This window comes from Apium graveolens, chromosome 8, assembly GCF_009905375.1.
Source record: "Apium graveolens cultivar Ventura chromosome 8, ASM990537v1, whole genome shotgun sequence".
In the NCBI taxonomy this organism is placed as follows: domain Eukaryota; kingdom Viridiplantae; phylum Streptophyta; class Magnoliopsida; order Apiales; family Apiaceae; genus Apium; species Apium graveolens.
The window spans coordinates 30152905-30178760 of record NC_133654.1 but is presented as its reverse complement, the minus strand read 5'-3'; the positions used below and the strand labels follow the sequence as shown (position 1 = coordinate 30178760).

Here is a 25856-nt window from a genome sequence, read left to right as displayed (position 1 = left end):
ATGGAGAAAAGGAATGGAATTATAAGAATATGTACTGATTATCGGGAGTTTAACAAAACAACGAATATGGAGAAGTGAGACTCTATAAAGAATGGATTGCCTATGAAACCTAATCCAAGAAGTGTGTTAGATCTCGGGGATTAACTTAAGATCCGACCTGAGAACATATCAGAAATTACGATTGAAGTGAGTTAAGAGCATAGCAAGCTTTGATGATATTATGTGAAATGACAAGTGTATCAGGTGGCTACAAGGAATTAAGGAACGTGGTGTATAAGGAGTACTTGGGTAAGCAAATTGAATTTATTGATAACATCCTCAGTTACTCAAAGAATAAGAAAGCCTGCATGGAATGCCCAAAGATTTTCTCCGAAGATCAGAAGGAAAGCAACTATACGTTAAGTCTTCAAGACTAAAATTTTAACCGAGGTTAACAAAAGATTATGAATTAATCTATTAACGACTACCTAAACAAAGCTGTATGGTAACAGATGTCTTATGTCGACAGAAAGGATTGGATGTAAATAAGACCACCGAGGAGTTAGTAAACGAATTGGAAAGAGTAAGAGATGTTTAAATGTTTGGAAACCAAGTTGAAAACGAGTACCGCCTATCATCCTTGAATAGAGAGTCAAAGTACGAAAGTGATTCAGGAAAGGTAAAATATGTTAAAAGGTGGAGTTTTAAGGAAACACTGGAACGATCATGTATCAGCAATGTCAGCTTTGGAATGCCCATGTATCAAGCTTCATATGGACGCGAGTATAGGTTCCCATTTTTATTAAGATAAAGTGGGAGAAAGAAAGTTGTCAAATTCTAAGTTAAATTGGCACACCAAGAATGTAGTGATATTGATTGCATCAGCTCGGAGTAAACAAAGAAAGAAGGCGAAATGGTATCGAGAGAACATATGAGTATAGAAATAGGACCAGTAGTGTCAGTACAAGTTTCACCTTGAAAGAGGATGGATGAGTTTGAGAAGAAGGGACAGGTTAAGTCCTAAATTAGTGAACCATTCAAAGGTATGGATAAATATAGATAGAGTTGTTTATGAGTTGATATTACCGTTACAACAGTATATACATATGATGTAGCCTGTGTGTCAGGGTTAAGATGATAAGTATTTGATTCAAATTAAGTAATGAATTAGGAGCCAAAGAGGCTCTTGTCCAAATTTATTCTGTATATAGTGATCGATCTAAACTCTTGATCGTTAAAGGCAAGTCCTTGCAAATGAACATATATCTATAGTGAGTATGTTTGAATCCTCAAGTAGAAGAATCTACTTGGAAACTAGAGTCAGATATGCTTGACAAATATCCTCACTTGTGTAATTAGACCAGATATTGAGGACATAATCTTTTTAAGGGGGGAAGGATATAACGGCCCGTGTATTTTTTTAAAATAATTTAAATATGTAATTGTGAAAGTGTTAAATAAATAAAGTATGTGTATAGTTTTTGTCAGCTCGATGTTGTTTTATTATTATTTATGTGTGATTTATGGTGTACAAGGTGGTTCGTGTAGTTAATTATTGAGTATATTGAATTATTTGCACTTTTAAAAGTGAATTTATTGCAAATTTATTTGCATAAATATTTAGAATGTCTCTAAAATTGTTTTTATGATTTTACAATTACAATATTTATTTTTGGGATTTTATAAAATTTAGAAATCAATATTTAATTAATTATTTAACCCTGTGTGATTTTCTGATTATATTTACTTGTAAAATCTGTATTTAATTCCAAAATTCCTCAAAAATTATGAAACTCATATTTATTTAAGTTGGGAATATTTCGAGAATTTTAAAATTATTTTGGAAATTTTTGGGATTAATTTCACCTGCACGTTGATTCGTTTAATTGATAAAAGCGGGTATAAATTGTGTTTCAAAATTTATTTTAAAATTACAAAAATAATGTTTTTATAAACTTCGGGATTTTTGTAACATTTTAAGACTATTTTTTTAATTTTCTGAATTTGTTTAAATTTCGACCCGGTTCGTTAATTACTGGATTCGTAGATAAACCGGGCCTCAAAATTCATTTGTATCTGTTTTAACACGTGACAGTCTAGGAGTGGGTTGCGTTTTTGGTTGTTACACGTGTTAGTTAAAAGGAAAAAGAAATAACAATCAATTAACCCACCCCTATTTATTCAACAACATCAATCTCTCTACATCTCTCGACTCTCTCAATCTCCTTCGATCTCTCCCTCTCGGTTATTCGTCTAATCTTCATTTCATCCTCTATTTTCTTTCTTTCAATCATCTTTCCCCTTTTCCCTTTCCTGTTCGTGGTGATTTCCGTCGCCGGACTCTTGTTTCCCGGCTCACATCGCCGCTTTTCCGGCCATTGCTGTTCCTACCATTTCCGTTTTATATGTATGTATATCCTGTGTATCTATATGTGCTTAAGTGTGTGTTTTGTGTGTGTATACATGTGCAAGCGTGACTGTGTGTGTGTGTGTGTGTGTGTGTGCAAGCATCTGCTTGTGCCGCGCGTTGATGTGGGTATATATTCGGCTGCTGTATTGTCTCTGTAATCTTGTTGTTGAAAGGAACGTGTGGGGTTCTCGGTTCGTTATTATGTTAAGTTGAATTCTTATGTTTTGCAGGATCGAATTTTGACGGCCTTTGTGAAATAAATAATAAGATCATATAGGAATTATTATTAATTTAATCGGTAGAATCTACGTTGGAAACCCAGAATTAATCGGGTACCCGTAAATTTTACCACCGTTGGCGATGAGCCTCGGCGAGCCGACGGTGGACGGTGATGAATTTATTCTGAGTCCTAGTACGAATAAAAATATAAAATGCGAATAAGAGTAATAGTTAAATAATATCGGTGATTGGGATTCGTGCAATTGGATTGTGATTTGGATTGTCATTATAGTTGTTGTGAATTGATTTGACGTCGATATTGTGTTCGACGGGTAGCCCAATAAATAAAGGAGGCGCTGCCCGATTTCCGGGAAACTAAATTACGTAAATAAGGGAACGTATCCGATGATTATCGGGACGTCGAGTGACTATATATATGTATGTGTATGTGTTTATACGAATTTTTTTACATGATGTGATGAAATATTTCGCCTAATCGATAACCCTGATTTCATAAAATAAAGAGTATATGTATTTTCTAAAAACGAACACCAAACCAATCTTTAAGATGTGAACCCTATTTGTTGCGTATATTATTACAATATTCATAATTATGAGTCAGATTTGAATATCGTTGGGTAAGAATTAGTATCGAGGATATGTCAAGCATACCTAGACGTCTAACATAGGGTATTTCGACCCTGTAGGTTATAGTCGGGAACCTGAAAGTGGACGATGAACTAAAGTTAACATAGTGGTCAGTCGACGAGCTCAGTAGAGTTTCAACAGAAAGACCTGAGTGTCGAAGTCGAATCCAATGGGATCTAGTGGTTGGACGTAAAAGCCTAAACGGCATAGTTGGCCCAGAATTGATCAGTAGTAGTTGTAAAGCCTTGTAAGGCAAGTACTTCCAAACTTTTCCTCAAGACATATCGCAATTATTTTCGAACTGTTTCATAAAATGTCGCTCTCATCCATAATAACTCTTGTTTACATTGCAAGTGCATTAAACTATTTACCCTTGAATTCCTGATTTTTTTCTTGATCTTGAGCCGTAAGCCTTGTTCTTTATAAACCATCCTTTGTTGATCCTCAGACACTAAACCACACAAATATGCTACTATTTCCCAAATGTTTAACTACCAAACACCAAACACCAGAAGAAAATGGTTTGAAAATACAGAAACTTTTATACTTCAATCATTCTTAGTAACATCAAAGAACCATATCCTGAAAAATCATTACTGATTTGATACCTGACCCTGGTGCAAACTGAAAACCGTTTCTTATACATACCCTGATATACCCTTGAGATATCCATGAGTTTTCTTACGTTTTTATGCAAATGTTTAACATCATCGATTATGATCTTGTGTTATTGAATCATATTGTTATCATATTGAACTGCTTTAGGATTGAATAGTTTTTATATATGTGGACCAGATTCGTGGTCAGACCATACCAATGGTCAAGTTAGGCCAATGTGTGCCTTGGATCCAGTAATCAGAGTAGTGTTGTGTGCTTGCTCGGGGTTAGTGCGTGACTGATCAGCAGCCTAACCTTGATTGTTTTAAAAAAAAACTTAAAATGAATATCCAATTCTAATGATGAGTTAAAAAGAAACTTGATTCCTTTGAATCATCTCATTTGATCATTGTTTAACCTCAGTTATCACTATTATGACTTGCTGAGCTAGTTAGTTCACCCCTGCAATTCTTTTATATATTTTACAGTTGAAAAGAATATGGACGATAGTGAAGTTCCTCAGTCCAAAGTGCGGGCTAAGGTTCCAGTTGAGTTGAATCGAGCTAGCAGAAGCTTCATGCGATAGAAAGATAGTCAGACTGTAAGAATGATTTTATTATCAATTGTAAGTTAAATTAGTTGGGATTTGGTACGTTGTAATAAAGGTTATGATTGTGGCTTGTTTTCATACTTTAACCTGTTGTGATCCGTGGTTATGTGAATCAGGGTCATTGCAATTAATATTTTATGTACAGGTTTAGATATTTTGAATGTGTTGTGGACCCCAAACTTCTGACCCGGGTTTGGAGGGCGCCACAATGATAGTTCAAATGTTCATATTTTAACCTTTTAAGAAAGTTCCGCATACATTTCTCTTTGAACCATACAGGGAGACTATGTTGAATTAGAACCACACGGACCATGCATCATGAAATTACACGCGTCAACACCTAGTAACATTTTCATTATTTCTTAGATCTCATGTCATTTGGTATTGCACGTCATGGTAAGAAATAATGAAGGATGTCCAATGACTCTACATAATGCAAGGGCATCCGTAAAATACTGAGACATACATCGTTGCGATCCAACGAAAGAAGCAGGCAACACAACAACTTTGCCAATAAATCCTGGGTCATGATCACCTTTACGTAGGGCATCACGTACTGAATGATATAGTTCAGAACGTATTGTTGATGTGTACTTATCCAATCGAGACAATATTATTCAATGGCACAAAAAGCATCTACAACGTATTGCTGTCAAAGACGACCACCAAGATGAAGGGTAAGCCCTATAAGGAATAAAATATAGTTTGATTAGCATTTTGCAATAGGCTAGAACATGTGAAATCAAAGTGGTACACCACTAACACGTGAAAGGAGAACTTAAAAATATAATTATAATAAGTATGATTATTCTTTAAAGATATACCTTCACACAGACGTATCATTAACTTGAAACAATAGTATTCTTTTATGGTTACAAATTCCCTGTGCCTCCTTTCAAATGATTCTTCTTCTTCATTAGGATATTTTATCACACGCTTACCGACTTTTTTCAAAGACATTTCTATGTGAAAACCATCTTCGGCATGAGGAAATAACAAAGGATATTGAAATTACATGAAGAATGTATTAATTTCCCATACTATTTTAAGAAGTCTTCCTTGTCTATATTGCACAAAAGTATCTTTATGTCCCATATTGTCTGCATCTTTGATCACGATGAGGCCTCCAACCTCATCGGTTGGTCCAACAATATTAGGACGACCACTTTGAGAATAAGAAGATAACAATACCAGTTTGAACTCTTCTTGATCATTTTGTTGTAACCGTTATTGAGCTTGAAGGAAATAACCAGCCAATTAATTATGACGATATAGCATGCGGGACAAATCTTCCACAATACCCTGATCAACATTGTCTCTAGCATTTTCAACGATGTTCATTCAATTCTCAATTTCATTGTCCGTGTCATATATATACATAGCTGACAAAATTTGGGGGAATCACCATTTTATGGAAGCATGCTACCTATTAAGTGAAGATTTTGTCCCCTTACTTTGAAACAATAAGGAGCACCTCCATTGTTTATAAGATGATCGGTTTTTCTGCCACTAGAACACATGGCAAACATAGAATTATATACACATATATTTTCCTTGAAATGATTGGAACGCGGGCTGTTGCCGAGAAGACTCAAAAGAGGTTCAGGTGATGGTTTCTCAAACGGAATATGGACCATCCCATTCATGCTACATAAAGAAAATGTAGGTTTGCCATGCTTGCAAGTTTTGTTATTCTGTTCCATTTTCCACATAATAGCATTGCAATTCTGGCAAATAGATGTAGGTCCTCCTAGACTAATCATGTAACCTTCCCATAAATCAATGTTTATCGTAAAGCCATCATTCAAAGCTGAAATAAAAATACAATAAATAACATAATTAGTTAAGATTATGATGAAATTACAGCCGAAATTTATAAGCTAAAAGCAGTGTTTAGCAATGTTAAATGAGATAAATTACTTTCATCAATGATTTCTTCCTCAAAATGCATTGAGACGTCTGTTTCATTGAAGCTATCTATTAAGTTTTCACCGTCTGAAGTTTTATTATTTTTCAGCACATCACGGGATACTTTATTATTGACTGTCATACTTTCTGAAAAACACGAAATCTCAGAGCATTTGCAGTAGAGCTGAGTTAGCACTTATAATTAAATTAACAAAAGAAGATTCATGGTATCATATGGTACCTTTATGTCTGTTAGCTAGATTATCCCGTAGTATGTGTTTCATAGATGGACCTCTGATTCTCTTTCCGCTTCATGAAATAATAAAATCAAAAACTATAATATTGACATGTATGACATATGCACTGCTAACATTATAAAGGTAAAGAAGGCTGTTTACCAAGAGGATTTGTTTGAGGTTCCTTTCAATTGAGTAGTTACCCTTATATTAGCAATTGAATTTGAAGCGGTGTCATCCGGTTCACTGCGTTCAAACAATATACACAAAATAACATAATTGGTTAAGATCGTGATGGAGCTATAACCGAAATTTATAATCTAAAATAGGCGTTTAGCAATGTGAAATGAGATAAATTACTTTCATTAATAATTTCTTCCTCGAATTGCATCGAGTCATCAGCTTTGTTGAAGCTATCCATTATGTTTACAACGCCTTCAGTTTTTTTATTATTCTGCACATCACCTGATGCTTTGTTTTTTACTCTCATGCTTTCTGAAAATATTGAAATCTCAGACCATTTGCAGTAAAGCTGAGTTGACACTTATAAATTAATAGAGGAAGATATATGGTGAAATATGGTATCTTTATATCTGTTAGCTTGATTATCCCACAATATATGTTCCATAGATGGACCTTTGAATCTCTTTCCGCTTCCTTGGAAAAATAACATCAACAATTTATTTTTTTAACATACATGACATATGTGGTCATAACTGTTAGTCGCTAAACACGCACTAATAATATACACAAGTATATGAGTTCGCAAGTAGTATAGAATATTTTCTAGTTCGTTCCCACAGAGACTAACTTTGGTTAACTAATTAATCTACACACTTAAACAACAATGTATGGTTATTATTCAATGCTAAGACGATAACAAATTGAGGATGTTTATAACTAAGAATTAAACTATCAATTATAACTAGAAGAATAAGATTGACTGAATTAATATATATGACAAACATGGAATTCTAACTTCATTAAATATTTCATTCAATAGCCTTATAATTCTTAACCTTAGCATACAATGGTGATGACATTATTCAGATAACACGAAAGTGATAAACACCAACTTTCGTTGCACGAGCACCATACTACCAGACATCCACAAAAGAGATAGAAGCTGAATAGACACCAATTATATTGAGACCCTATATGTCTATAGAATTTGACAATGTAACGGTTTAAGCACAAGTTATCTATCTTGATTACATTGGGAAAGTAAGATGGTTAAAATTACCCACGAATCATGCATAACAATAACATGAACCTATGCTAGCATGGCAAGTTCTAAATCCTTAAATTCACTTTCGCTTAATTAAGAATTAACACGCTATCTTATAAGTTCACGACGCTCATAAGACGAATACGCACAACCAATACTAGGATATCATACAATCACCACATACTAAGGCATCAAATAATTAACTAACTAAATCCATAAATAAATCCGCTAGAACCCCACGATAACGATTAGCCCATGATCGGACTCATCATCAACGTGTATTCCGATGAAAGCATGGTATAACAAATGCAGTCTTTATAACGAATATATAAAACCAAGTACAAAACAAGAGTAAGGTTCACAAGTAAGAAAACTAGCATTCAAGTTACAACTTAAAATAAAGATTCACAAGTAAAATAAGATCTTCTTCGTCTTTGTTGAATTGTGCTAAACGGTCTTCTTACGACTCTCCTTGTCCCTTACTAGAAACCTTGTGCCCAAGAATAATGCCTTGTCACACCATAAAGTGACATTTCTCCCAATTGAGAACCAGATTGGTCTCAACACACCTCTTGAGAATGTGTCCAAGATTTTGCAAGCATTCATCAAAAGAATCGCCAAACACAGAGAAGTCGTCCATGAACACCTCCACATTCTGGCAAATCATATCAGAAAAGATGGCCATGATGCATCTTTGAAATGTGGCTGGCGCACCATACAGACCAAAAGAAACTCGTCTTCTCATTTGCTACCACAGTAATTCCACCTTTCTTTGGCACACATTGAACCGGGTTTACCCATGAACTGTCAGATATAGGATAATTCCACCTTTCTTTGGCACACATTGAACCGGGTTTACCCATGAACTGTCAGATATAGGATAGATGATACCTGCATCTAGCCACTTAAGAATTTTCTTCTTCACTACTTCCTTCATGATCGGATTAAGTTGTCTTTGCTGCTCGACCGTAGGCTTGCTACCTTCCTCTAGCAGAATTTTATGCATGCAATAAGAAGGGCAGATTTCCTTGATATCTGCTATAGTCCTGCCAATTGCCGATTTGAACTCTCTTAGAATCCTCGGAAGCTTTTCCTCATCACTACCTGAAAGGTCAGATACAATAATAACAGGCAGAGTAGATGCATCACCTAAAAACGCATACCTCAAATGCTCAGGTAAAGGCTTAATCTCAAGAGTGGGAGCTTCCTCAATAGATGGCTTGAGGCGTTTAGGAGCTTTGTTCAATTCCTCCATTCCAAGAGATTCAAAAGGCATATCAATCTTCCTTTTCCAGGGAGAAGCATTCAAATATTATAATTGTTCTTCACCTTCGTCATCTTCACTATCTGAATTCCCCAACAAGGCTTTTTCTAAGGCATCAGACCTTAGAAATTGATCAAGTTCTGAAGTAACCACAGAATCGACCAATTCCATCTTTAAGCACTCCTCATTTTTCGTAGGAAATTTCATAGCATTGAACACATTAAAAGTTACATCCTGATCCAACACTCGTATTGTGAGCTCACCCTTCTACACATCTATCAAGGTTCGGCCAGTTGCCAAGAAAGGTCTTCCCAAGATTATGGGAATCTTCTTATCCTCCTCGAAATCAAGAATCACGAAATCAGCAGGGAAGATGAGTTTATCCACCTTGACCAAGACATCCTCCACAATACCTCGTGGATATGTAATAGAACGGTCGGCCAAGTACAAGGTCATATAAGTCGGTTTTGGATCAGGCAAGTCTAACTGCTTGAAGATTGACAAAGGCATCAGATTGATGCTAGCTCCCAAGTCACATAAGCATTTGTCAAAAGATAATTTTCCAATAGTACACGGAATAGTGAAACTTCCTGGGTCTTTAAGCTTCGGAGGCAACTTCTGTTGTAGCACAACACTGCATTCCTCCGTGAGAGCGATAGTCTCTAAATCATCTAGCTTTACTTTCCGAGAGAGAATACCTTTCATAAACTTTGCATAACTAGGCATCTGCTCAAGAGCCTCAGTGAAAGTTATGTTGATATGAAGTTTCTTGAACATCTCCAAAAACTTCTCAAATTGCTTGTCCAGCTTTTTCTTCTACAGCCGCTTAGGAAAGGGCGGTGGAGGATATAGATCTATTTCTCCCCTGTATTACCCTCAGGAGGAGTGTGCTCAACAGTAGTCTTCCTTGGTTCCACTTCTACCTCCTGCTGCTCTACTTCTTTATCAGCCTCAGCTTCGTCAATCAACACTTGAGTTTGTTCGGGATTCGCAACCTTTCCAGACCTTAAGGTGATTGCCTTTACATGCTCCTTAGTTTCCTTCTTTCCTTGTACTTCAGTATCACTAGGTAGTGTACCAGGCTGACGATTAAGCAAGGCATTGGCAATTTTCCCAATTTGATTTTCCAAGGTCTTAATGGAAACAACTTGACTCTTCCATATAAGCTTCAACTCCTCTAATTCAGATTTTTCATTAGCCTGTTGCAGCTGGAGTTGTTGCCTTGGTGCATATTGCGGTTTCTAAAAACCAGGGGGGTTGTACTGCTTAGTTGGATACTGCTGATAAGCCTGTTGAACCGCATTCTGAGTGTTGCTTCAACTGAAATTAAGATGATTGCGGTTGTTGGGATGATAAGTGGCCGGCACAGGTTGCTGTGAGCGCTGAAAGTTACTCACGAACTGAGCTGATTCACTAGAAATTGTGCACTGATCAGTCTCATGGTCATCATCGCAAAGCTCACAGACACTAGTGATTTGATTAACTTCATAATTAGCCAAAGTGTCCACCTTCATCGTCAAAGCCTTAAGTTGGGCAGCTATAGCAGTTGCTGCATCCAACTCTAGAATTCCTGCTACCTTTTCCTGAGTCAGTCTCTGAGAAGGATTCTGGTACTCATTAGTAGCCATCAGTTCAATAAGTTCATAAGCTTCATCGTAGCTCTTAGCCCACAAGGCTCCTCCTGATGCTGCATCAAGCATGGGTCTAGAAGTAGCACCCAATCCATTGTAGAAGTAATTGATAATCATCCATTCAGGCATGCCACGGTGTGGGCACTTCCTCAGCATCTCCTTATATCAATCCTAAGCCTCACACAGAGATTCTCCTGTTTGCTGAGCAAACTAAGTAAGAGCATTCCTGATTGCAGCACTCTTCGCCATAGGGAAGAATTTGGTGAGAAACTTTTGAGCAAGACCTTCCCAAGTGGTGATAGACCCTGTTGGTAGAGAATATAACCAGCACTTAGCTTTGTCCCTCAAATAGAACAGGAAGAGTTGCAGGTTGATAGCATCTTCAGTCACATCATTGAACTTGAAAGTGCCACAGATCTCGATGAAATCCCTGATGTGCATGTTGGGGTCTTCAGTAGGAGAACCCCCAAACTGAACTGAGTTCTGTATCATCAGAATCGTGCTTGACTTGATCTTAAAAGTGTTAGCCCTGATGGCTAGTCTGATGATGCTTGACTGAATGTCATTGATCTTAGGTTGAGAATAGTCCATCAAAGCCTTAGGATTTTTTGCTTGATCACCCATCTCTACTAAAGCTGGTTCCTCGACTTTCTCTTCTTCTTCTTCTACCTTCTTTTCTTCTTCAAAAACTTCCTTACGGACTACTACCACTTCTTCCTCGGCTTTATCCAGTGTTCTCTTACGAGTACAGGAATGCGTATGCATACACCCACGCTAGAGTACCTGAAATAATGCAAGGAAATGAATAAGTAACAATGTCCGAGTCAATGAACTTTAACGACCACTGATGGAAAATACATAAACTAAAAATTAACACTGCAGTCCCCGGTTGCGATGCCAAAACCTTGTTAGTCGCTAAACACGCGCTAATAATACACGCAAGTATACGAGTTCACAAGTAGTATAGAATCTTTTCTAGTTCGTTCCTACAGAGACTGACTTTGGTTAACTAATTAATCTACGCACTTAAACAACAATATATGGTTATTATTCAATGCTAAGACGATAACAAATTGAGGATGTTTATAACTAAGAATTAAACTATCAATTATAACTACGAGAATAAGATTGACTGAATTAATATATATGGCAAACATGGAATTCTAACTTCATTAAATACTTCATTCAATAGCCTTATTGTTCTTAACCTTAGCATGCAATGGTGATGACACTAATCATATAACACGAAACTGATAAACGCCAACTTTCGTTGCACGAGTACCATACTACCAGACATCCACAAAAGAGATAGAAGCTAAATAGACACCGATTATATTGAGACCCTATATGTCTATAGAATTTGACAACATAACGGTTTAAGCACAAGTTATCTATCTTGATTACATAGGGCAAGTAAGATGGTTAAAATTACCCACGAATCATGCATAACAATAACATGAACCTATGCTAGCATGGCAAATTCTAAATCCTTAAATTCACTTTCGCTTCATTAAGAATTAACACACTATCTTATAAGTTCGCGACGCTCATAAGATGAATACTTATAACCAATACTAGGATATCATACAATCACCACATACTAAGGCATCAAACAATTAACTAAAAAAATCCATAAATAAATCCGCTAGAATCCCACGATAACGATTAGCCCATGATCGGACTCATCATCAACGTGGATTCCGATGAAAACATGGTATAACAAATGTAGTCTTTATAATGAATAAATAAAACCAAGTACGAAACAAGAGTAAGGTTCACAAGTAAGAAAACTAACATCCAAGTTACAACTTAAAACAAGATCTTCTTCGTCTTCGTTGAAGCGTGCTAAACGGTCTTCGTACGGCTCTCTTTGATATGTCTCTGGCTTGATATATTATTAAAAATGACCTAAAGTTGCTTATATAGAAGCCCCATACAGTGTAGAATTCTTTCTCTCAGAAACCAAGTAGAAACAGGATTCTGCCATCCTGACACGGCGTGGCCACGCGCTTGATCAGCGCGGGCATGCTGGCTTTCTGTACTTTGGGCGCGGCCGCGCGCTTGATCAGCGCGGGTGCGCTGGGCTTTTGCCAGAACTTGTCTTCTTCATTTTTCTTGCAGATTTGAGCCGGCTTTCAACGAGCTTTTATTCCAACACCACCTTGACACCAAATTAGCACCAAAACAATGCTAATTCACCTGATTATCTGGATAATGCCTGAAATGCAAAAACACTCGAAAATACGTTAAAACACTTAACAACTTGAGTACAAACGCATCAATTCAAAGGTTTATGGAGAGTAATAAAGTGTCATAAATGATCAACAATAACATTATAAAGATAAAGAAGAATGCTTACCAAATACTTTGTTTGAGGTTCCTCTCAGATGAGTAGACACTCTGGTATTGGCATATAAGTTGGAAGCGGGTCTCGTCTGTTTCACTACATTGATGCAAAATTACACACCAAGTTTCTTTATCAATAACAATTGAGTCTCCACAAAATTAAAAAATGTAATTATGTTTCACTCTTAAAATTGGAGATATTAGATAAAGCACTCCTCTTGTGACTATTATTTGGACCACAATCATTAAAAAGTCGATTTTGATAAGTTGTTTCTAGATTGATAACCTCATCCCCTTCTTTAAATCTTGAAACTTTCGTAGGTGCTATAAAAATAGTAATACACATTCACCGGGTAAATAATTAGTTATTTATTAAATTTAAAGAGTGATTACAATGAAGTAATAACTTAAAAACATAAATTGTAACATGAATGAGAACATTACTCAGAGTGCTGAAATGACAATGGCTGCTTGTAATGATCTAAGTTTCTTTTTTTTGTAAAAACGGAGTCCTTGTATTACCTATTGTCAAGTGTTCCAATGTCAAAGTTAAAATGCATATGAGTATTTTAAATAAAAGTGGCCATTAGACAATATGATCAGACTGTACCATCTGAATACATGATTGAGGGGTGTTTGACGTAGTGAGATCGCAACCAACAGTGGAATGAATATGATCCAAATTTTGTCAGAAACATACAATGCACTACAAGGATCACTATGGCGACCTGGAACATGTAGCATAAACAAATTCACATTCATTATATGGAATGGTCAGTAATGTATCGAATAATTAATAAATAAGGAATGACAAACAAAACCATGTGGAATAGTATTCTCCTTTCCCTTATTATGGCACTGCAAAGTAAGCATCCTGTTATGTAAAAATTTATCAAGAGCATTGACACGGTTACAACAGTCGAACCCTGATGTTATGCCCGCTTTCGGCCATGGGCCCTAAACAGGTCCCTGTGGGTGCACTAAATAGCTGGACTCTTGTGTGTGGGCTAGAACCATAGATTTATATGACTTGGGCCAGCACATGCGGGCTGGGCTCGCAACATGCGAGCTGGGTTCACATGCGGGCTGGGCTCGTAACATGCGAGCTGAGTTTACATGCGAGCTGGGCTCATGACATGAGAGCTGGGCTCAAACATGCGAGCTGGGCTCAAGTGAGGACATGCGAGCTGGGCTCACACATGTAAGGTGAGCTCATATTTGTCATTTGGGCTCTCATATGCGAGCTAAGCTCGGTTGTGCCCACGCGAGGTGGGCTCAGGTGCCTTCATGCGAGGTGGGCTTAGCTGCCCATACGCGGGCTGAGCTCATGAGCCCACATCTTATAGAAACAGAGGAAACATTATATTTATTATTTGAAGGCGGTGCGGGCCGAGGTGACCAGGCCGGGCCGCATCGAAAGACTTTGTGTGCAACATGGAAAGTGACTCATAGATGACTGAGTTGCTCGTAGATTTCGGGGTCGACACGGGTTGTTCCTACGATCACGGGAAGGATTGCGGAGATGCCGCGAGATTGTAGGAAGCGTGTGGAGCCGATCGAGATTTACGTGACTAATTGGCTGAAGGCCTGACTTTATTGTGGGCTTGGGCTGCACGGGCTGAAGAGTCCTAACCCTAGCCTACGTGATTTGTTCCCCAAGAACTACGTAAGGCTTGATCCCTATAAATAGGGTACGTAGGCACTTGTATGAGGGATGAGTCGACACTTGATAGAGAATAACAAACCCTATTCTTTCTTAAGGAGTCCACATACAAGCTCAGCCACCACCAAACAACCTTCCTCCGCCCTCAAACACTGTCCTTGATCTTTGTTCCGCCCATTAACCTCCACAACATTGTTATACGAAATTCTCCCTATAACATTTGGCGCTAGAAGGAGGGGGTTGTTCATCTTAGGGAGAAAGATGACCAAAGAAAGCAAGCAAGCGACGACACCAGGGAGCGGAGGCAAGAAGGACCCTACTTTCGAACACACGCCCCCAGAGAATCAGGCGCCACCTCCACCAATTGCAACCGTGGACGGGCAGGCTGTGATGACGTATCTCGAAGGGCTGGCCGATCAGATGAATCAGATCAACGCCCGAATGTCAAAGGTAGAAAGAAGCTCGGTCCGAAACGCCAAGCGTAAGGCGCGCCGCCTCAAGGTCTCACAGCGTAGCTGGAAGGGCAAAGGCCCTCAGAAGAAGCTGATCCACGATTTTGATGACGTGGCAACCGAGACCAAACAGAAGAAAGAAACATCGCGCGAAAAGGAAGATATACCCCGAGGCCATGATGAGCGGGGCAGCCAGATCTCTACGAGATCGGGGCCGAAGCCAGCTTCATCTGAGGCAAGGTCAACTAGCGTGCTAGACCGAGTGGGTAGAAAACTAAGCGAACATGACCTCAGGCTCAAATTGGAGAATTGTAAGAAGGAGAGAGAAGAGAAAGAACCCGTGGATAAAAGAGGCTCGAAAAGGGAACGGGCAACGACCCCTCCGGAAAGACGTCAACACACCTCACCCAGGAGGGAGGAGCGACATAGACACAGATACAATCGTGAAGAGGAGTCGCAGGACCGAGCTGGAGGAGGGGGACGCCGCGAACGACCTCAGGGCTCACATCATTCGAGTAATACGGGAGGTGACAGAGAAGGAGAAGTTGTTAGAGTAAGGGACCTGAGAAGGATCTTAGATGAGATGGAGCAAGAGAAGAGAGGGCCCCCTGCTTCTGCTGCCCCCTCTCCATTTACGGCTGCTATCCGATCATCCCCCCTACCTCGGGTGTTTAGGCACAACCCCGACCTTCTATTCAACGGCGAAGCCGACCCGGCGGAGTACCTTATTCAATTTAACACTGAGATGGAAGTCTATCAGGTGCCGGAGATGACCCGTTGCAGACTCTTCGCGGCATCACTCAGAGGTAGTGCCCAACAATGGTTCTCCAAGTTGGGACCGGCTAGCATAAGAACGTGGAGGCAATTAGAGGACTTGTTCGTCAGACAATTTCAGTCGACCCTCCACTATTCGCCTCCTGTGGCCACGTTAGCCAACATCAAGCAAAGGGAGGGGGAGCCCTTGGCAGAATACTTTCGTCGGTTCAACGCCGAGGTCCCCAAGGTGAGAGGAGCCAGTGAGGAGACCATCAAAAATTTCTTGATAGCAGGGCTGAAAGAAGGATCGAAATTTTGGAAGAGCCTCCAAGCGAGTGAGCCGAGGACCTTGGCCGAGTTCTATGAGCAAGCCGAACCCTTCAAGAGGGTAGAGAAATCGATGAGAGAGCTGAAAATCAGCGAAAGCTATCGAGACAAGAGGGACCGATCCTCAAGCCCTGACGAAAGGAGGAAGACATATCGGCGTAGTTCGAGCCCGAAAAAGTCTGCCCGTGGCAAAGAGACCACTAAAGATTCGGGAAGACCTTATACAAGCAAATGGCAGACACACACCCCTCTGGTAGCCTCTATCGACCACATATATGCTACATATGTGGGGAAGGGGGTATTCAGGAAGGCAACTCCTCTCACAGACTACAATAAAAGAGACACTTCGAAGTATTGTGCATACCATGAGGCCACCGGACACGATACAGCTGATTGTAGACAACTAAAGGATGAGATCGAGACTTTGATTAGACAAGGGAAGCTTACGGAGTGGTTTGTCAAGGAGGTTCGAAGACACAGGACGGATTATCATACCGTCCCTCCTCCACCCCCAGAAGACAAATAAAGGATCCCTCGGGCTGGTAGTATTCATATTATTCTAGGCGGGTCTCACATTGGTGGAGACAGCCGGAAGGCGATGGACAGATATGCCCGGGAAGCAAAGGACAAGCCGCTCACCAACGTCAATCATCTAAGCCAAAGGCCCCCGGAGCTCTTTGAAAGGGAGGTCGATGATATCGTGTTTAAAGAGAATGATGCAAAATGGGTGCATTACCCTCATACCGATGCCCTAGTCATAAAAATGAAGATTGGGATGGTGAATGTTCACCGAGCAATGGTGGACACCGGAAGCTCGGCTGATGTTTTGACTTATGATGCCTACAAAAAACTGGGATTATTGGATAGAGAATTAACCTCAACAGGTGGGCACCTGTACGGGTTCACGGGAGACTCGATCGGAGTGAAAGGGACAATTCGGCTCCCGGTGACCATAGGAGAGGAGCCTCATGCGGCCACCCAGATCGCTATGTTTACAGTCGTAGACCAGCCTTGTGCCTACAATGTTATAGTAGGCAGACCCCTTATGAGGGCAATGAGGATGGTGACCTCGATCCATCATATGACGATAAAATTCCCAACCCCCACGGGGGTAGGCATCTTGAAGAGCTGTCAATACGAATCCAGGGTCTGCTACAACCAGGCACTCAAAGCGGCCGAGTCAAGAAATGCCTCAAGGGAGATAGCTGAAGCAGGTGAGTGCGACATCCCCATGGAAGAGGCAGAGGGCAGGAAAAGAATACGTTCTAAGGGCCACGAGACTTGTAATTTGATTTCAATTGAGGAGTTGCCCGAGAACTACTTCGAGCACATGGGAATTCATGTGGAACCACGCCCAGGGGCCTTACTAATGGAAGCATCTCAGCCCATCATGTTGATACAAGAGGGGATTGTAGAGGAAGCAAGTGATGAAGAAGAGAGCCCAGAACAAATTACTGCAACACTTAGGAGAGGGAAGTGGGCGCACAAAGAAACGACAATCACTATGGACCCACCCGACGGAATCACTCGAACTGTAACTGCGACCTCTGAACGCTTGATAAACCCGACCCAAGCTCACCAAACCGAGCTCAAGGATGCGGAAGGTTTGGCAATCACGGAAATGGAAAAAACTAGTGAGGCTCGAGCAGATCTAGACCCGAGAATGCCCTCAATGGTCGAGAGGGCCGGGGCCGCAGAGGACACAATGCCGATCTTGGTAGACTCAAATGATCCCTCCAAGGTACTCAGAATAGGCTCTAACCTAGGTCCTGACTTGAGAGAGGATCTAGCCCGCTTCCTAAGGGAGAATTTGGATGTCTTTGCATGGTCACACTCCGATATGATAGGGATTGACCCAAATGTCATGTGCCACCGGCTCAACTTGGACCCAAAAAAGAAGGGGGTTAGGCAAAAGAGACGGCCGATTAGTGGAGAGAGGGCAGAGGCCCTCAGAGAAGAAGTGGATAGATTAATGGAGGCAGGACTTGTAAGAGAAGCCTTCTACCCCGTGTGGCTGGCCAACCATGTGCTTGTCAAGAAGCCCAATGGCAAGTGGAGGACATGTGTAGACTTCACCGACCTGAACAAAGCTTGCCCGAAGGACAGCTTTCCTCTACCTCGAATCGACCAGCTGGTTGATTCCACGGCTGGGCACGCGCTGCTTAGTTTTATGGATGCTTATTCGGGATATAACCAAATCCCTATGTATGGGCCAGATCAGGAGCACACCTCCTTTATTACTGATCGGGGCCTTTACTGTTACATCGGGATGCCCTTTGGGCTCCTTAATGCGGGGGCAACCTATCAGAGGCTGGTGAATAAGATGTTCAAACATCAATTGGGGAAGACTATGGAGGCCTATGTAGACGACATGCTGGTGAAATCGAAAGAAGCGAGGGATCATGTCCGCCACCTGGCAGAAATGTTCCAGATACTAAGGGAGTACAGAATGAAACTCAACCCCCAGAAATGCGTGTTTGGGGTTGAATCGGGGAAGTTTTTGGGATTTATTGTCAACCATAGAGGCATTGAGGCCAACCCAGCCAAGATACAAGCCCTACTCGAGATGAGATCCCCTCGACGGGTGAAGGATGTTCAAAGCTTAACGGGACGAGTGGCTGCTTTAAACCGCTTCGTCTCAAAATCCTCCGATAAATGCCAAGAGTTCTTCAAAGCAATCAATGGAGTGGGGAGGAACTTTAAGTGGACCGAAGAATGTGAGGAAGCCTTTCAGAACATAAAGAAGCATCTCAGTAGCCCTCCCATGTTGTCCAAACCAAAAGCAGGAGAAACGTTGATCCTATACTTGGCCGTCTCCGACTTTGCAATAAGTGCAGTATTAGTCCGAGAGGAGGATGGTGTCCAGCTCCCGGTATATTATGTGAGTAAAAGGCTAGCCGATGCCGAGACTCGATACACAAGCCTCGAAAAGCTAGCGTATGCTCTGATTCTGGCCTCCCGAAAACTCAGGCCCTATTTTCAGGCACATAAGATAGAAGTGCGAACCTCCTACCCCCTCAGACAAGTGATGCATAGACCAGAATCTTCTGGTCGAATGTTGAAGTGGACGGTTGAGCTCGGCCAATTCGAGGTGGATTATAAGCCAAGGACTGCGATCAAAGGCCAAGCCCTGGCCGATTTTGTGCTAGAATTTCCCCCTCATCAAGAAGTGGAGCCGGGAGCCCTTATTGTTATACCTAGCACAGAAGAAGTTGGACTGGAAAGACAAAATAGTGCCCCATGGTGGAGCCTATATGTGGATGGTGCATCTAACGGTGATGGAGCAGGAGCTGGAATCGAGCTAATCAGCCCAGAGGCTCACAAAATCAGACATGCGACCCATCTGGCCTTTCATGCAACCAACAATGATGCTGAGTATGAGGCTCTGATCAACGGTCTCAAGCTAGCTTTGGAAATGAAGGTCGAGAATTTGAATGTATTTAGTGACTCCATGATTGTGGTCTATCAGATAAATGGGGGGTATCAAGCTAAGGGGCCGAGAACAGAGCTTTACCTGAAGTGCGCACAGAGGATAATCGCAAGATTCAACGAGGTGAGGCTGGAACTAATCCCGCGTGGACTGAATGAAGGCGCGGACGAGCTAGCTAAGCTCGGCTCACGCCGCGAGAGCACTTTGCTAGGGACCGTGCCCTTTGATATACAGAGGCAACCTAGTGTGCCCGAGCACGAGGTGAGCAGCCTCAATAATGAGCTCGGCCCCACGTGGATGACATCTATTCTAGCATACATAAGAGAAGGTTCACTTTCGGACGAAAAGAACGAGGCAAGGAGAATAAAATACAAAGCAGCCCGCTATGTGATATACGACGAGATTCTATACAGAAGAGGGTTCAGTGTTCCTCTTCTCAAATGCATACATGGGGAGGAATGCAACTACATCCTAAGGGAAGTACACGAGGGTATTTGTGGCAATCACTCGGGGGGTAGCTCTCTAGCTCAGAAAATCCTCCGTCAAGGCTACTACTGGCCAACGCTGAAAAAAGACGCCTTTGAATTCTCCCGAGCTTGTGATAAGTGTCAGCGATATGCCAATTATTACAACAACCCCGTGGCCTCTCTCACATCCCTCATGAGCCCCTGGCCCTTCTCCATGTGGGGAATTGATCTGATTGGGGAACTCCCGAAGGCCAGGGGAGGCGTCAAGTATGCGGTAGTTGCGGTAGACTATTTCACTAAGTGGGCAGAGGCTGAGCCCCTAGCCACTATCACATCGAGAAAGCTCAGGGAGTTTGTATACAGGGCTATTGTATGTCGCTATGGCATCCCTTACAAGCTGATATCTGACAATGGGAAACAATTTGATAGCAAGGAGATGCGAGAGTTTTGTGAGCAGCTGGGGATTCAGAAGAGCTTTAGCGCAGTCTGCCACCCCCAGAGTAACGGGCAGACAGAGGCGGTTAATAAAATCATTAAGCATACCTTAAAGGCAAAGCTTGAAGAGAAGAAAGGAGCATGGCCAGAAGAACTCGCCCAGGTCCTATGGTCTTACAACACTACACCCCGAACCACAACTGGAGAGACCCCTTTCTCTCTGGTGTATGGGTGTGAAGCTATGGTGCCCGTTGAAGTGGGAGCAGGATCTTTTCGAAGGGACAACTATGACTCAGAGGCAAACGAGGTCAATCATCGGCTCTATTTGGATATGATCGAAGAAACTCGAGAAGAGGCTCAGATCAGGATTGCGGCATATCAGCAGAGGATAGCTAGGCATTACAACAGTAAGGTTCGAGCCCGAACTTTCAAGGTGGGAGATTTAGTTCTGCGCCGGGTCATGCCAAATACCAAGGTGGTGAGTCACGGAGTCTTGGGAGCAAATTGGGAAGGCCCTTATAAGATAAAATCGGTGCTCTGGGAGGGAACCTACCACCTCAATGATATGCAAGACAAGCTGATCCCAAGAGCCTGGAACGCGGAACACCTTCGCAAGTATTATCAGTAATATTATTCTTTTCAGACTTAGTATTATCTTCAAATATTCCTAAGTCTCGGGGGGTAGTGCCATATAGGTGCCTCCCTGAGACCACAAGCATGTATTCCTTTCACTTCCCATTATCTATGAATAAACGATTGATCTCTATTTGTGCACTTGATATTTTAACTTCTGTTAATAGATTAAATACCCAGCAGGGGACCCCATCCTTGGGAACCCATGCGAGGACAGAACAGTTGTTTTATTAACATGTTAAATCAAGCTGGGCCCCGACCCGCTTGATGCCAAGAACATGAAACGAGCCGGGCCACGGCCCGCTTAGGCAAATACGAACACATAGTAGATAAAAGATGTGGATAGAGATATAGGCCCGCGATGCGAGCCCATACCCTGGCCCTCAAAACCATAAATGCGACCCAGGGGGCCCAGCCCTCCATCAAACATACTCAAAGTCGCATGATGCGAGGAGAAGACACATACGAGCTCCTAGTGCGAGCACACCTACAACACCTGCGAGTCGATGCGGGCTTGTTCCACTTGGCATTCTCTTTCAATGGTTGTTTGATTGAACAAATGACACGAGCTGAATAAATTGGGCTCGTAATGAAGGGGTAACGCTCGCCATAAGCGGCCAGAGTTATGATTACTTTTTGAAGCATGGTAAAAAAAAAAAAAAAAATAGCTAGCACCGTAAAGACATACGCGGGCACAAAAAACTTAGACATTTTATACAAACAAAAGTTAAATAAGTTATGCCCCGAGGCAGAATATTTCAAATACAAACGCGAGGCGAGAGGGGTGCCCGCTTACCCAGTCAAAAGTCTAGTTCTAATCAAAATTACATTAAGGGTTATCAGCCTCTGCTCCCTCACGATTTTCACCAGCGACCTGGGCCTTCTCGGCCGCGAGCCTAGTCTCCTCAGCAATTTGGGCATCCCTCTCCATCTCCAGCTTCAACTTGTCAGCATGCCTCGCTGTGCTCGCACCCAGAGCCGCCCAATCGAAGTCAGGAACCTTCTTCATAAAGACTTTCATGAAATTCCTGGCCCCCAGGTTCCTAGCATCAGCGAGGGCGGCCTCATGGCCCTCGGTCAGGGCAGAAACTGATCCCTCCAGCTCAAGCACCCTCTCCTCGAGGGCATCCTTCTCCTTCTTACATGCCTCAGCGGCCAGGTCATGAGCCTCCTTCTGCTCCCTTAGGGCCTTGTCGTGAGCAGCGTTCAGATTAACTATCTTCTGATTATAGTTGTTCACCAGCGTAACTTTCTCTTGCCCGTGCTCAGCGACCTTACTCTGAAGGGACTTGACTTTAGCCTCGAGCTTTGTGTTGGTCTGGCTGAGGGCTCGCATCTCTCGAGCCTTAGATAACTGACGATAGTATACTTCGGCCGCGGCTCGGGAGAGTGCATCCTGGTTAACCTCGAGAGCAGAAGAAGACCAATCCTTTAAATCCTGCTCGCTGATGTGACCTTGGGCGAGCCGGCCGAATGTGGTCGCAACCGCATTGGCAGAAGAAGAAGAGGGAAGAGGAGCATCAGAGGGAGCCGCTTTCTTTGGCTCAGGCTCGCCAGTTTTTCCTTCTTTACCTCTATGCCTCTTTAGTCGAGGAGAGGGCCCTGAATCCTTGAGATGCTCGGAGAGAGTAGTCATGCGGGCCGGAGGATTGGCCTGAGATCGAGCCCTTGTGCTCGCAGCTGCGGGCTGAACTGGGCCCGAGGCCGCAGCCTGCTCAGCCTCTTCCATGAAGGGGATAGGGGAGATGGCCATTTCTGAAAAAGAAAACAACAAAGCAATAGATTAGTCACAGCATGATGCAAAGGAAAGAAGTAATGCGAGCAGGTGAAAAATACGGAGAATTAAAGTGCGATGTGAAACAAGATGCATGCAGGAAAAGTGAGCACACGAGCTCGCGCATGCGAGCATCCAGGCCCGGACGTGCGGGCCCGATATTCTTACCTTTTCTGGATCTCTTCCTAGATTTCTTCTGAGGAGTCAGCCTCACTCCTTCCTTCAAAAACCCACATGCGACCAGATTGGAGGTCGTTATGAGTTTTCGGATGTCCCGGTCCGCCTTAGGAAGGTTTAGAAGACTGTCCGCGTTTATCTTTTCCTGTCCCACAAGGACAGTGCGAGGCGGGGTGGCTGGAGATGAAAGAAATTCTTGTTAAAAGGAAAGAGCTATGGTAGAAGAGACGAGAGCGGGCAGGAGAAAACTTACATGGATTATAATAAAAATGAGTCTGGACTCGAGGCACCTCGTGGATATAGAAGTAAGGGCTTTTCCACTTCCCTGAGTTGCTCGGTCCGTTGTGGATGAGGTTCTTCTTGTTGAAGCACGGCCAGACAGAGAAGTAGATATATCCAAAGTCGTTAGGAGAATGCTTCAAATGGAGGAAGTAACCCAGCTGCCTCGCGGTTAGAGAAGGGTACCCGCATTTGTGGTACATGATGTACAATGCGAGGGCGGCCCGGTATCCGTTTGGATTGATCTGAAGGGGTGCGAGCTGGAAGTACTCGCAAACATCTTTGATGAAGGGATGAAGAGGAGAGGAGATTCCCAGCCTTAATAGGAAGGTGGACAAGACCATGCGAGGCACCCTGCCTCCATTCTCCGAGTGATTGAATCTATAGCATCTCATATGAGGTAGGGGCAAGACAATATGGCCCTCGAGCTGAAACTGCTTAATGTGCTCGGCCAGATGTTTCTGAGTCAGCGAGGTAGGAAGGTCGCGGCAAGCGAGCACCTTAACCTCCTCGTTTGCAGTTGAGCTCTCCTCCCCATCAGGAATGATCTGCCTTTTGAAAACAATCTCACCCTCGAGCTCGGGCTGGGCAGGAGGCACATAAGGCTCAGGAGAGGCCGCGGGGGCATAATTATAGTTTCAAATCTTGTACTGACTTATAACATCTGCCACCTCCTCGCTCTGAGGAGAGTCATAGGACCAATGCGAGCCGTCCTCTTCACCCTCGAGTCCCAGGATAGGATATTCAGCAGCTACAGGCTCTTTTCCTTTCTTCCTGGTGTCATAGTATGCACTCCCCAGGTCGCTGTCAGTTGATTCTGAGTCAAGGTGAATGGGGTCGAGGTGGTTAGCTGCTGCTTGCCTCAGACGGGCCGCCCTCTCTTCAGCCATTTCTCTTAAAATCTCCTCGGCTCGGTCTTTATCCAAGGGAGCAGGCTCGCGGTTTAGCAGCTCTTCTACCCCAAGGGAGGCTGGAATATGAGAGAGGTCCACGGGCCTATTTCTCCAATTATATATATTCTTCTCCCTGGTAAAATCCTCGGGGTTCGGGTCGAGGTGAATATCAAGCGAGCCGGATCCAGCTGCTCGCATCGAGTTCTCAACTCTGGCAATGTTCAAAGCCCCTTGAGGGGTGATAGCCGAGCCGGGAGAGATAGGTTGGCTAAGACGACCAGAAAGAGAGGTCAGCTCGCGTTGGAAGTCCTTGGAGCCTCGCTGCTCAGGAGGGTATTGGTTTAATGGAGATGGAGTAGCTGAAGAGCAAGCCGGGCTAGCAGAGGTGCGAGCCGGGCTTGAGGAAGAGCGAGATGATCCATAGGAGCGGGCTGAAGACGCACTCGACATCTGTAAAAGATGGTGAAAATTAGTGTGTGGCCCTAAAAAAGAAAACAAAAAAAAAACAAGTATGGGATCGCACCTAAGTGTCCTCACATCTCACACGGGATCGCACCTAAGTATCTAAACGAGCAAAAGAACTCGCATCGCGCGTTGTGGTTGTGTGTGAACTCGCATCGAACAGGTGGTGTGTGCTCGCATGGTGTGCGTGAATAAAGCATGAATAAAAAACGGGCTCGAATCGAAGAGTACCTGTGGGAGAGGTGTACGAAGATCCTGATGAATCTGGTCCCGGAGAATATCCCCGCCGGTAGACGGTTCTTGTTGAAATGATAATCTTCGCCGTGGTAGATCCTTGAGCAAATTGAGCAGCAATTCAGGAAGTGTTCTTGGAAATGTGAGAAATGAATTGAAATCTCACATATTTATAGGGGATAGGAGAGAGAAAGGAGGAGGCGACACGTGTCGTTATCTCATAAGATGACACGAATCCCCACGCCAGCTGTCCAACGGCTGTCAAAATGAATGCAAAGATGAAAGGCATGCGAGGCGAGACACGCGAGACGGCTTGGTGCGGCCTGGTGGGCTCACACTTGCGAGGCCATAAAAAGATTAGAAAATACCTAGCCTCAAGATGCGACCAGGAATTTTGGGGGGTAGTTGTTATGCCCGCTTTCGGCCATGGGCCCTAAACAGGTCCCTGTGGGTGCACTAAATAGCTGGACTCTTGTGTGTGGGCTAGAACCATAGATTTATATGACTTGGGCCAGCACATGCGGGCTGGGCTCGCAACATGCGAGCTGGGTTCACATGCGGGCTGGGCTCGTAACATGCGAGCTGAGTTTACATGCGAGCTGGGCTCATGACATGAGAGCTGGGCTCAAACATGCGAGCTGGGCTCAAGTGAGGACATGCGAGCTGGGCTCACACATGTAAGGTGAGCTCATATTTGTCATTTGGGCTCTCATATGCGAGCTGAGCTCGGTTGTGCCCACGCGAGGTGGGCTCAGGTGCCTTCATGCGAGGTGGGCTTAGCTGCCCATACGCGGGCTG

The 25856-nt window shown here is 42.9% G+C and overlaps 2 long non-coding RNA genes and 1 other non-coding gene across 5 annotated transcripts in view; 1 reads left to right on the top strand and 2 right to left on the bottom strand.

The window, feature by feature from the left end:
• Positions 1–4799: 4799 nt before the first annotated feature.
• LOC141678762 (uncharacterized) lies at positions 4800–6682 on the bottom strand. The gene is made up of 4 exons (XR_012557901.1): positions 6613–6682; positions 6384–6518; positions 5288–6273; positions 4800–5147 (listed from the first exon to the last, which is right to left on the bottom strand). It is a non-coding gene; the product is annotated as an uncharacterized LOC141678762 (long non-coding RNA).
• Positions 6683–10857: 4175 nt separating this feature from the next.
• LOC141681144 (small nucleolar RNA R71) lies at positions 10858–10964 on the top strand. Its single transcript, XR_012558586.1, has one exon. It is a non-coding gene; the product is annotated as a small nucleolar RNA R71 (small nucleolar RNA).
• A 2119-nt stretch (positions 10965–13083) lies between these two features.
• Positions 13084–25856, bottom strand: part of LOC141676611 (uncharacterized) — a 29957-nt gene continuing 17184 nt past the window's right edge. For all 3 annotated transcript variants that reach the window (XR_012557091.1, XR_012557090.1, XR_012557092.1), the window contains 4 exons: positions 13898–14002; positions 13687–13804; positions 13521–13598; positions 13084–13173 (listed from right to left, as the gene is read on the bottom strand). This is a non-coding gene — a long non-coding RNA (uncharacterized LOC141676611). The remainder of the gene's footprint in view (positions 13174–13520; positions 13599–13686; positions 13805–13897; positions 14003–25856) is intronic.